At 50.4% G+C, this 11,225-nt stretch overlaps 1 protein-coding gene across 1 annotated transcript in view; it reads left to right on the top strand.

The window, feature by feature from the left end:
• Window positions 1-2,253: 2,253 nt before the first annotated feature.
• SFMBT1 (Scm like with four mbt domains 1) overlaps window positions 2,254-11,225 on the top strand; it is a 72,345-nt gene continuing 63,373 nt past the window's right edge. The window contains exon 1 of the mRNA XM_066326832.1: window positions 2,254-2,331. The gene's annotated coding sequence lies outside the window, so the exon portion shown is untranslated. The remainder of the gene's footprint in view (window positions 2,332-11,225) is intronic.

Here is an 11,225-nt window from a genome sequence, read left to right as displayed (position 1 = left end):
TGCAGCGTGTTAGCCCCGTGTTTCAGGAGTTTGCTAACATGCCAGATGGTCCAGCAAGATTCCACTTCCTTTCCGTGCCTTTTTAACCTCCAAATCACCAGAGATGACACAAAGTTAACGTATCATGGAGGCGAAGGTTCTGTAAACAGCTGTCCTTCTGTGACTGACGATTAATAGGACACAGAAGATCGTTTAGATGTTTCACGGATCAGACTGGTGGATCACGTTTCTTTCTCTACGCAGTTTTGTGTACCAAGGACTCATTTACGGGATCGATGAGCAGTCTGAAAGGGCGTGCTTCTTGCTCTTGTCAGCCTGAGAAGTTTGTGATAACTGACTTTGGAGGTTTTCTTCCTGTAGCAAGGTAGTTTGGGGCTTTTGCAGAACAAGTCCTCCGTTTCTTAGCGGCTGTGTTTTGCGCAGGGGGCGGCTGCTGTGTCTGGCGGCGGCCGCGGAGATGTTCCGGGGGACGCACGGAGCCCGGCCCGGGGCTGTCTGGAGCGGCGCTCGGGTACGCGGGCGGCGTCTGCTGGGACTCAATTAGGCGGTGCGGCAGCGGTTTCGTTTGAATAGCTAATTGCGCGGTGCCGGGCCGGGAGCGCCCGGCGGGGCCCTGCGGATCGGCATGGCGAGACACCCCTCTAGCGGAGGGCCCGGGCCTCGCCCGCCCCTCGGCGGGAACAGCGGCGGGAGCGGGCGGGCCGCCGCTCTGGGAAACGGAACCGCGGGCCAGCGGCGCTCCAGCCCTCGGCGGGGCCCGTCCTTGGCCAGCGCCGCGGCCGCTGCCAGCCTCGGGCCGGCTCCTGCCGGGCGCGGGCCCCGCTGTCCCGGGCGGCGGGCGCGCTGCGCTCCCTCCCGAGCGCCACGGGAAACGTCGTCGCTTTTTTACTTCAAGCCCCCGGGAAACGGAGGTTTCTCATCCTCGTGGAGAGCAGCATCTCTCCTGCGAGAGCGGCTGCGTGGCCGGCTCCGTTCGTGCCTGGCATCGCAGCGCATCGCTCTGGAGTAATCGGAGCCCGGCGCGTCTCCGCGGTGCCGCGGCGCGCAGAGCGGCGTGTGCGATCTGCCCGCTGGATGCGTAATGAGCAAGTTCATGGTTCCGTTCGTTCTTCCTGCCCGCTGTTCCGGCACTGACGCTCTGTTTATTTCTTGCCACTTCTTTGCTCCAGAGACAAACCGTATAGCTCGCTCGACCCGCCCGCTCTTCGCCTCGAACGCTCATTTCGGGCCGGCAGCAACTGGTGTCCAGCACGACGCGAGGGCACGTACGCAGGGATAAGCGCCGGTGCCCGCGGGCTGGGCGAGCCGGCCCGGAGCCCGCGGCCCGGGAGCGCGTCCCTCCCGGCGGCGAGCGGACCGGAGCGCGGCCGCAGCGCTCCCGCCGCCGTCTCCGGCCGCCTCCGCCGGCGGGCGGATGCGCTCCCGGGGAGCGCGAAGGCTTTTCGCGCCCTGCTCCCGCTGTCCCCCGCCGACCGGCGGGCTCGTTGCCAGCCACCGCCTCGGTGCGGACCGGCTGCGCGGACCGGGGCGGCGAGCTCTCCCTTTCCGCCCCTCCGTCCCCGCCGCACGGGCAGGAGCGCGGTGTTGCACAACCCGCTTCCTTTTTCTTTCGCTTCGCTGCGCCGCGGGCAGCGGCGGCGAGTGCGCGGGGCGCCGGTCTCCGCCCTGGGTGGGGGGACGGCACGGCCGGTGCTGCCCGCTCGCTCCCCGCCAACCGCGGCGCCGGCGCGGCCCCGCCGGCTGCGCGGCCCCGCGGAGGGGGGCACCGCCGGTCCCCGCGCCCCGACCGACGGGGCTGGTCCTCTCCGAGGGGAAAGGGGCTAAATCCTCGCCGGGACGGGGGAGATGGAGTCGGCAACGCGCATCCCGCGGCGGGCACCGGCCGCCCGCTCCCCCGCCGGGCCGCGTCCCTTCCCGCGGCTCCCGGGCAGGGCGTGGACGCCCATCCCGCCCCGACAGAGTCGCGGCGGCGGCGGCGGCGCGTCCCGTTAGCGGCGGCCGAGCCCGCGCTGCCCCCGGCGCGGCGGGAGCAGGTGTCCGGGGGCAGCAGCCCGGGGCAGCGCGGCGGGGGCGGGGTCGGGGCCGGGCCCCGCGGGGCCGGACGGGCGGGCGGCGGCGGCGGGCTCGGCGCGCCCGCGGCAGGAGGGAGCCGGAGCGCCCGAAAAGCCGTGAGGGGAGGGGAGGACGGAGGGGCGGGAGGGGGGAGGCAGGCGGGCGGGCGGCGGGCGCATGCGCTCTGGCGGGCCGTGCCATATTGGAATGAGGCAGTGAGCGGAGCGCCGGGGAGCCCGAGCCCCGGCAGCGGCGCAGGGCTGGAAAAACTCCCCGCAGGTGAGGCGGGCGGCGGCGGCGCCCGCGCGCGGGCGGAGCGGCCCCGGGCGCAGCTGTTGGGGGCGTTTTGCCGGCGAGGCGCGGGGCCCGGAGGGTTTTTCCGGGCTCACGAAGTTTGGATGCGGGAAAAAGGCGGCGAGGCGGGAGGAGGAGGAGGAGGAGGAGGGAAGAGGCAGGCGGAGCGCGGCGGGGAGGCGGCGGCGGCAGCGCGGGGGAGACGCGCCTTCGGCCGCGCCGAGGAGCGATGCGCGGGTCTGGCCGGGCGCCGCCGCGCAACTGCCCGCGCGCAACTCTGCGCGCTCCCGCCGGGGGCCCGCGGCGTCCCGCGGCGCGCTCGGCCGAAGTTGCCCTCCCGGCCGGCCCCGCGCCCGCCCGAGGACGCGCCCGGCCCCCGCGGGAACTTTGTGCGCGCCCCGCCGCCGCCCCGGCTGGTCCCTGCCCGCGCCCGCGGGGGGCCGAGCCCACCGAGCGCCTCTCGCTCGCCCCCCTCCCCCTCAAAATGGCGGTGGAAGGGGACCTTTAAACCCCGCTCCGCTCCGCACCCCCCGCCGGGCGCGGCCGCGCTCCGCTCGGCGCGGCGCGCGTCCCGCCCGGGGGCAGCGGCTGGCGTCGGTCCCCGTCAAGTGGCCCGTCAGCGAGCGGCTCTCGCCGCCCGCTCGGGCTGGGTGGGTGGGTGTGGGGGGAGAGGGGCGGGCGCCGCGGCCGCGCCGCCGGCTCTCCCGCAGCGCCGCCGCCCGCGCTGCGGGGCCTGCGCTGCCGCGGGGCCGGGCATTGTGTGCGCGCCGCGCCCGCCGCCGCCGCTCCGCACCTCCGGCGGCTCCGCGCCCGGCGGCGCTCCGGAGAGCGACACGCAGCCTTTGTCTCTCGGGGAGTCGGTGTGCGCTGCCCGCCGCTCCTGCACCTGAAGTCGTAAATCGGGCGCCGGTGACGCTGTGACACTGCCCGGGCGGCCGCCGGGGATGCCCCGGGACGCCAACTTCGGGCCGGGGAGGGAGCGGCGCCGGGGCCGCGGCTGCGGGAGGGCTCCCGCCCGGGCAGCGCCGGCTGGAAGCGGGAGGGCGGAATGCCCGTATCGGAAGGACTGAGCAAGTTTTCCGTCTGTGGCTTTTGCAAAACTTGCTACCAGTCCCCCCTCCGCCCACCCCCTACACAGTGGAAATAATGAAAGGAGAAGAAAAACAGCGCGGGCAGTTAATTGTGAATTTCTAACTACGTTCGCTATTGCAGTTCTGCAAGGCCCTTATTTATTGAGAAATAGGCCAGTGGTGCCTGTTTCACAGTCACATGTGTGCTTTAGCGAAACAATTATGTCTACTTTGGAGAAACTTGTTGCCATCATAAAAAAATTGTACATGGTAACCCTCGTGTCTGACAGTTTCACCCACTCTGACAGCAGAATCCCGGTGGGAGAGGTTTTGCAGCAAAAGAAAAGGCCTAACTTGTTGTTTCTTTGCTGTTCCTTCCTTCCTTCGTGGGAGCTGGCTGCTGTCAGTAGCCCAGGAGGTTACCATAGCGAACGGCTCTGTGAGGCACAATATTAGGTGCACCACGCAAAACTCACGCCGGAGAAAATAATGATCCACCTTGTAACTTCAGCAATATCATTGTTGCAACCTACTTTAGATTTGGGATGTGTGTGCGAACTGGTCAGAAACATCTGATTTGTAAGAGGAAAAGTTGTTAATGGCAAGTAGTCTTACTCCTTCAGGAATGGGGCTGTGACCTGTAGCATCCAGCAGGATGGATTGCTGGTCTGGCTGTGGTTCTGTGATTACTGTTTCAAAATAGCCAACTGTTGGGACAAAGTAAATCCATGTGAAGATAAAAATAGATCAATTAACTGAAAGCTTAGGTTTCTTGTGTGGTAGGTGGTACTGACATGGATGTTACAATTTAAAAAAGAAGTTTGAAAGTATCTGTTTATCTAGAAGATCATCTCTAGGGAGAAGACTTCGTGGCCTTCCTGCCTTCGGTTCAGCCACTTCCTCTTTTGCCTTTGGTTTGTGAATTGTTGCCGTGATTGAGGGATGAGAATGAAATCTGGTTCCTCCCAGAACCTATGTTGTGAGGATGCTTATGGACAAGACAGGCTACCAAATAAACCTGCTCTCACTGCCTTTTTTTAATGGCTCACAGTTAGGAGGTGGCAGGGTAGTGTTGGGAGAATGGCTTTGCCGTCGTTTGGTGTGTCCCTGCCAGGCACTCACCCTGGGACACCTCGGGAGCTGGTCACTGTGGAGCTGACACCTTCTCATGGGAGACAGCAGTGCAAGGCAGAGAGAAACAGTGGCACATCTCTGTAGTTATTGATCTGTATGGGTTTTCCTTTGCTGGTTTTTTTCCTCTCTACTATTAATTTGCTGGTATTGAGTTATCTTAATCTGATTCTTAAACCTGGCAAATCTCCTAAGCAATTGCTATGTGGAAAAGGTGGATTAAGTGTAAGCTCCACATGCGAATGAGTGATAGAGTTTGCATGGTGTGATCTTTATGTTCTGGGAACCCTTTCACTGCCTCATGGGGAGGATATTAATGAGCACTGCAAAGAAACCATGTGCCATAATATGCTTTGGTAACACTTTCCAGGGAGTTTTTTGTCATTTCATGGCAGACCAGTGACAACAGTAGACCAGTCTTTCTGTCGTGGTTGCCTTTTGAATCCACTGTGTTTGGAATTCACCTTAACATCATTGCTGTGCTTCCACTTGTGAAGTTTGGTGATGGCATGATCATCATGCAGTGATGCAGACATCAATACAGTCATTTGGTGCTGCCTTGACTAAAGTAATTGTCCTACAACTGATGCACTTAAGGCACGTGGCAGTTTAATTACACAAACACGCTGACAGTGAAATGATTTGTATTAAATCCACTACAGTGTCCTTTAAGGGCATGGGAAAATTAAACCTGGAGGTTCTTAGCAAGGGGTGTTTTGGGGAGAGAGTTTCCAATGCCTAAAACCACAGGGCTTGCATTGCATCCATTGTTCCTATGATGACATGGCAGCATTAATGCTACAGAATTCTCTTGGGATTTGGTTTCTTGACTTTCTAAGTGTGCAGTTGGGTGTCTTGCAGATTGGTTGTTGACTTGAAACACTATAGCCCATGCAAGTTACAAATGTTTTCTGGACCTATAACTTTTGTGGCTTTCTTTTGTGTTGTTCATCTGACTCATCTTGCTTGATGATTAGCAGATTTTATGTGTCATTTTTGTTTTGGTCTCTTGGAGCATTGGTGTTGCTGCTGGTAGTGGACTTGACTTTGTGCTCCTTTCCTTCTGCTTTTGAGAAGTGGCTGTCAAGTTTTAGGTCGTATGTTTAAACTTGAAGTGGGTGTTATTTAAAGCTTTTAAGGTCGAGGGGAGGTTCTCCCTCTCAGGATTCTTTTCTTACATGAAAAGTCAAGGGATAGAATAAAGAGGAAGGAGTTGATTTTTTTTGTTTTGATTCAAATGCTTGTTGAAATGGTCCTGAAGGCAAACACTGTGTCAGTGTGTGAGATCCTGAAAAGGAGATTTAGCAGGTCACATTCTTGAAGTTCAGAAGAAGGCAAAAACGAAAGTAAACTTTTTTTTTCTTAATTTTATATTAGTTTCTTAAGATTTTTGAAGCCATGTCATCAGTGCAATGATATTTTATTGTAATTATGTGTTTTTCTGACTTTAATCCATAATTCTTTCCACTGCAAGCAGTTTTCTTTATATTAATAAAACCTATGAAAGAAGCATTGAGATGCTAATTAGTGCTCTTTTGATTTTAAAATAGTTTTGGTTCCCAGGGTACAGAATATAAATATATTTTTTTAAGTTAGATTTAGTGCATGTAAGACGCACGTTTTCTGTTCACTTTGTATCTGTGTTGATTTTTCCTCCTTCTTTCCAGACTTTGCTGACAATCTTTGTGGATTGGTGGTGGTCATAGGATAATAATAGTAGTAATAATAGTAATAGTAGTCATAATAATAATAATCATAGTAATAATTATCATAATTGTTTTATCCCTATTTATGGGTGAGATTGTGGTTTTTTTAAGTGTTCCTCGCAAAGGCTAGTCTGTAGAATTAAAGCATTAAAACATGAATTTTTCTCTGCATTCTTAATAGGGCATCTCTTAGGGGAATTACATGTTTGAATAGTTTAAAAAGTTCCCCTGTGAGAAAGGAGGGTGTGAGCTTAGGCTGGAACAAGATATTGTGCCTATCAGCTGGGGCTCTCCAGGTGACTCTCCAAGTCTCTGGGAAGTTAGTGAATTTTAACTAATGCACAGCTGCATGGTAGTTACTGCATGGTAGGGAAATGCTTTCATAATCTTAGAAGATGGAAAGCCATAAGTCTTCAGGGGTGGTTTTCATCTTAGTTTGGCCTGGGAGTGTTGGATTGTCACCCACAGACACTTGGGACTGTGGAAATAAAGGCGGCCTGGGAGCCACACCACTGGGGAAGCCCAGGTCTCAACTTCTCTTTCTTCCTCTGTCTCCCCCTCCTCTTTTTCCCTTGCTTTATGTCTTGTGGATTGTCTGGGATGTATTCATTCATCTTTCAGTGGAGATGGTGATGTTTAGATTTATTTTTCCTGTGGAAAGAAGCCTCCTAGTACAACACTTGTTGCATCTCAGTGCCATAGAAACCCCAGACTCTCACTCATGTTTTGTTGGCTCTGTTTGGGGAAGAGTCATGAGAGGAGAGACAAAAAACTGCACACGTGTAGGTATTCCATATTAATCTAATGAGCCTTGTTTCCTAGGATAACCAGGTAAGCACTATTATTAAAACCTGAAGTAACAAGGATTTCAATGAGGTTTGCAGTAGAACAACCATCTCTTCAGCCTCACTCTAGCACTGGGATTTCTGCTCTTTTAAGTGTCTTTTTTTTTTATAAGACAGAGCAGTCTTAAGTGACACAGGCTTTTTGCTGTGCAGATTACTTGTGGTAAATAATGCACAAGCAAGAGTTTTCCCTTCACTTAAAAGTTGGTGGCAGCCATGTATTGTGTTTTTGTTTTTTCCTCCCACTGGGATTTGGCACGTGGATACGTCGCAGATGCTTTAACCTACAGTGCAGGTGAGTTGTAGCTACAGAGGTAATCTTAGCAATTTGTTCAGATTACGTGGACATTTAAAATGTGATTATTGTCCCTAGAGTCATCCTGAGCAGCAGCTTGCTGGTTTTCAAGGTCATTGTTTACAGTGCTGTGGCACTTCATTTACACTGGTTTATTTGCTGTTACACTTGAGGACACTCTTGTTCACTACAGAAATGATCTCTTTCTTCAAACAGATGAGTAGGGAAGGAGATTAGTGGAATGTGATGTTATCTAAAAGTGATGCAGCTATTAAACCAGCTTTGAGATTCTCTCAGAGTACTGATCAGTGAGAGGAGATGCATCTTGGATTATTTTTTTTCTCTAAAAGTAAATGATGCAGGGCTGAGCGACCTCCTCTCCCATTTTGGCTGATTGGAGTTGAGGGCTCTCAGCATATCTCAAGAGGTGCTCTGTCTTGCAGAATTGGGTCATTGGTTGAAAATAATGATGGTGGTGGGGAACCCTGCAAGGTTTTCCTGTTTGTCACTTAATCCTTTTCAAGGATGTGAGGGACTGCAGCAGTGATCCTGAAGTAGGTATCAAGTGGATTGGAGAAGATGAACTCTGTCTTGATGTATTTAGAGGCTGTACTCGCTATTTCTTCTGGCAATTGGTGACAGAAAACCATAAATAGCACCTTCAGATTTGTCATTGTTTCCAGGAGAAACCAATCAAGTCAGGAAGTGAAGGCACTTCCCCTCTGATGCTGGGTGCACATTTATTACAAATGGCTCTGTGAGTCCTGTGGGTGTCCCACCTCTCTACTGGAGCAAGTGATGCTCTGGCATTTCTTGTGTTTTTCGTGATCTCTTGACCTGGGAAAATACATACAAATGTACAAATTTTTTCTTATTTGGTATATTTTTTCTGAATGAAATCCATTTAGGCTTCCCTGCCTCCTCAGGAGCTGTAGTAACACGCATGTTTGCAGCTCAGGCATGCACTTTGCACAGGGAGCTGTGGCCTCTGGTTTAAAAAAAGAAAGTTATTTGTCTTGAAATCATAAAAAAAAATTTAAAAAAAATTGATCTAAGGCCTGTGAAACTCCATTATACTGTAAAGCCTTGTCTGAAACCACAGAGGTTTTGAGAGTATCTTTCGTGTCAGAGCATCTTTTGAAAGGAGGCCAACACTGGCTTTAGTGCCCAATAACTTTGAATGAGGGCACGGTGCTGAAAAAGCTGTGGTGTTTCACAGCAGTGTGGAAAAATGCTAGTGAAGCCTGACAGGTGTATGCATTTTAGACAGAGGCTTTCCCTCACATATATATAAATATATTAGTATTTTTTTCTTAGTGTCAAGTTCCAAACATGCCTGCATTAAATTGTTCAAATTGTGTTTGCAATAAATTACAGGGCCTGCCATTAGATTCCTAAAGAAATGTCCAGGTAGGGAATGCCAAGCAGACAGGAAGGGGGAGAAAAACACCAAGATGCTTCCTTGCAGTTGGGCCAGCAAAACTCACAGAATGCACATCCTAAAAAAGAAATTATTGAAGGTGGCAGTGATTCCTTCCAGGATTAACTCTGCTCATTGCTCTTTAAAGTGTTACCATGAGGGTTAAACTAATGGCCCTAAGAAATAATGCAAGCAAAGGATCAGTCACAAGTGTTACAGATATAGCACTAATTGGCCAATTGAACCGAGCTAATCAACTCCTTTTAAATTAATGTGACCATGGGCACCAGCATAGGGAAATCTTCCTCTCTTCCAGGGGAGTTTTTCTCCTCTTTTTGCAAAACAAAATCCAATCAATTTAGCTGTGAGGCTTTTTAGTCCAGTGGCCAAGAGCAAAATTCTTCTTTTTCGTGTGATTATTTTATATTGTAAGTTATTTGTAAAGCTTTTAAAATAGATTTTGGGGAGGGAGAAGTAGCTTAATTTTGAGTTCTCTTTTTTTCTTGTGGCCAGATCTTACATTTTGAACTTATTCCTTTGCAAATTTAAACATATATTTTGTCACTCCCTTTAATGAAAACTGGTGTGTTTAGGGAAGTGGTTTGTTGAAGCACATGGGTCCAGGCTGTTTTGATCATAAGCCAGTTCTAGATAATTCTGGCCTCAGTGCAAGTGTAGAGGGAGTGGGTCCAACAGCTGCTTTGTCTGCTTCAGATTTTTTTACTGGTTCATGTTATGTAAGAAAGAGATAATGACTGAACACTGAAGAGTCGGGGAAGGTTTTTGCTTCTTCTGGTCTTCATACAAAAAAAAAAAAAAAAAAAGACAGCAGAGTAATAGCTGGAAGGGCAAGGTGACAATAAAAGTCACAAATTTTTAAGCTGAAGTTAATGTTTCTTGGTTTAACACTATGTTCTTACTTAATGACTACCAGAATATTGTTTTCTTTCTTTCTGCCTTCCCTGTATATGCTTCTAAGGTAAGAATACTCATTATCCAAGTAAAATGAAAGTGCAGTTTCTATTTCTAATTGAAGTTCAATTTCCATCTAAAAGCAACTTGACAAAAATTATAGTTCTTAAGATTATCCAATAAGAAGTGCTGAAATTACCCTTTCATAGTAAATCTAAGTTTTTATTTTGATAGTCAGGTTTAATCTTTTGCACTTATATTTTGTTTCCAAACAGTGATTGCATCTTACTGGGAACTTATTTTAGGTTATTGAGAAATTGCAATATTAGATAGTTTAGTACGCTTTTATTTAAAGCATTTTATATAAATGCTTTCATTTTGTGCTCTGATGTAGATAATGACATCAAAATACACTTTGTTAGTCTTGATCATTCTGACATGCAAATGTGAATGTAGATCATATTGCAGAAAAAAATAACTTTCTATCAATTACTGAAGGCATCTTTATAGAAAAATAGCAGCATTGATGCTTCTGAAGAGGTATGGTTTTAGAAAGCTGGATCACAGTGGTTGCAGTGGTCAGGCTGGACAAGTCTCTGAATGAAGCAGTGTTTTTTTGTGTTTCAAAGACTAATGGCCTATGATTTCTTCATTATCTGCCTTACCTTAATGCATCTGACTAACAGCATGGCAAAATCCACTCCAGTGTGTAAAATTAACCCTTCTGAGATTCTACCTTAGCAGGGAGATTTGAAACAAAAAATACCACTGCGGTGGCTCTCGGGCGTGGCTGGGAAGTTTCTTTGCGTTGCTGGAGGAGGAATGCCTTCAAATCTAGCTGAAATTGGGATGAGTGTAGAAATTGCCATAGCCTGTCAGATCAGACACCTTGTCCTCAGAAATCTCTTGAAGTGGAGCACAGCATGTGGTCACGGGTCTGCAGTTTATCGTGTGCCATGTGAAGAGGTGCTCAGTCTGCGTTCTCTGGTTCTTGTGGCAGGAGAAGTTGGGAATAACCTTTCCTGGTACTTCTTTTTGATACTAGTTTTGATTTTGCACAGCTTTTGTGCTCTCCCATAGCTCTCTTCAGCTCAAAGAAGAGGACCTCTTGTGTTGTACGGAAGATGCTGAAGGCCATCTGTAGCTTGTGTGTGCAGTGCTGGACAGGGGTGCTCTTTTTGGTTGTGGGTGTTTCTTATCTTTGCTATAAAATTGGATATACATCCATCCCTATTAGTATAGAAGTATATCAAGCCTCCAGTGCTCTTTCTGACCTTTTTTTTTGTGCATCTTCTAGTATTTCCATGGCTGTTTGACTCCAGCACTACAGACTGTCTCAAGGGGGCATTGGATTTCTAGAATTGTAGTACAATGCTTGTTGTTTTCTTCTCCATTCCTTGGGGCTCTTAATGAGTATGAAATTGATGTTCCAAGAGAATTAGTTGTAACAGTTTCAGAATTCTGAGTTGCAGTAGCTAATTTAGATCGTATTGTATAGGT

This window comes from Sylvia atricapilla, chromosome 11 (assembly GCF_009819655.1).
Source record: "Sylvia atricapilla isolate bSylAtr1 chromosome 11, bSylAtr1.pri, whole genome shotgun sequence".
NCBI lineage: Eukaryota > Metazoa > Chordata > Aves > Passeriformes > Sylviidae > Sylvia > Sylvia atricapilla.
This window is presented reverse-complemented; position numbering and strand designations above follow the sequence as displayed.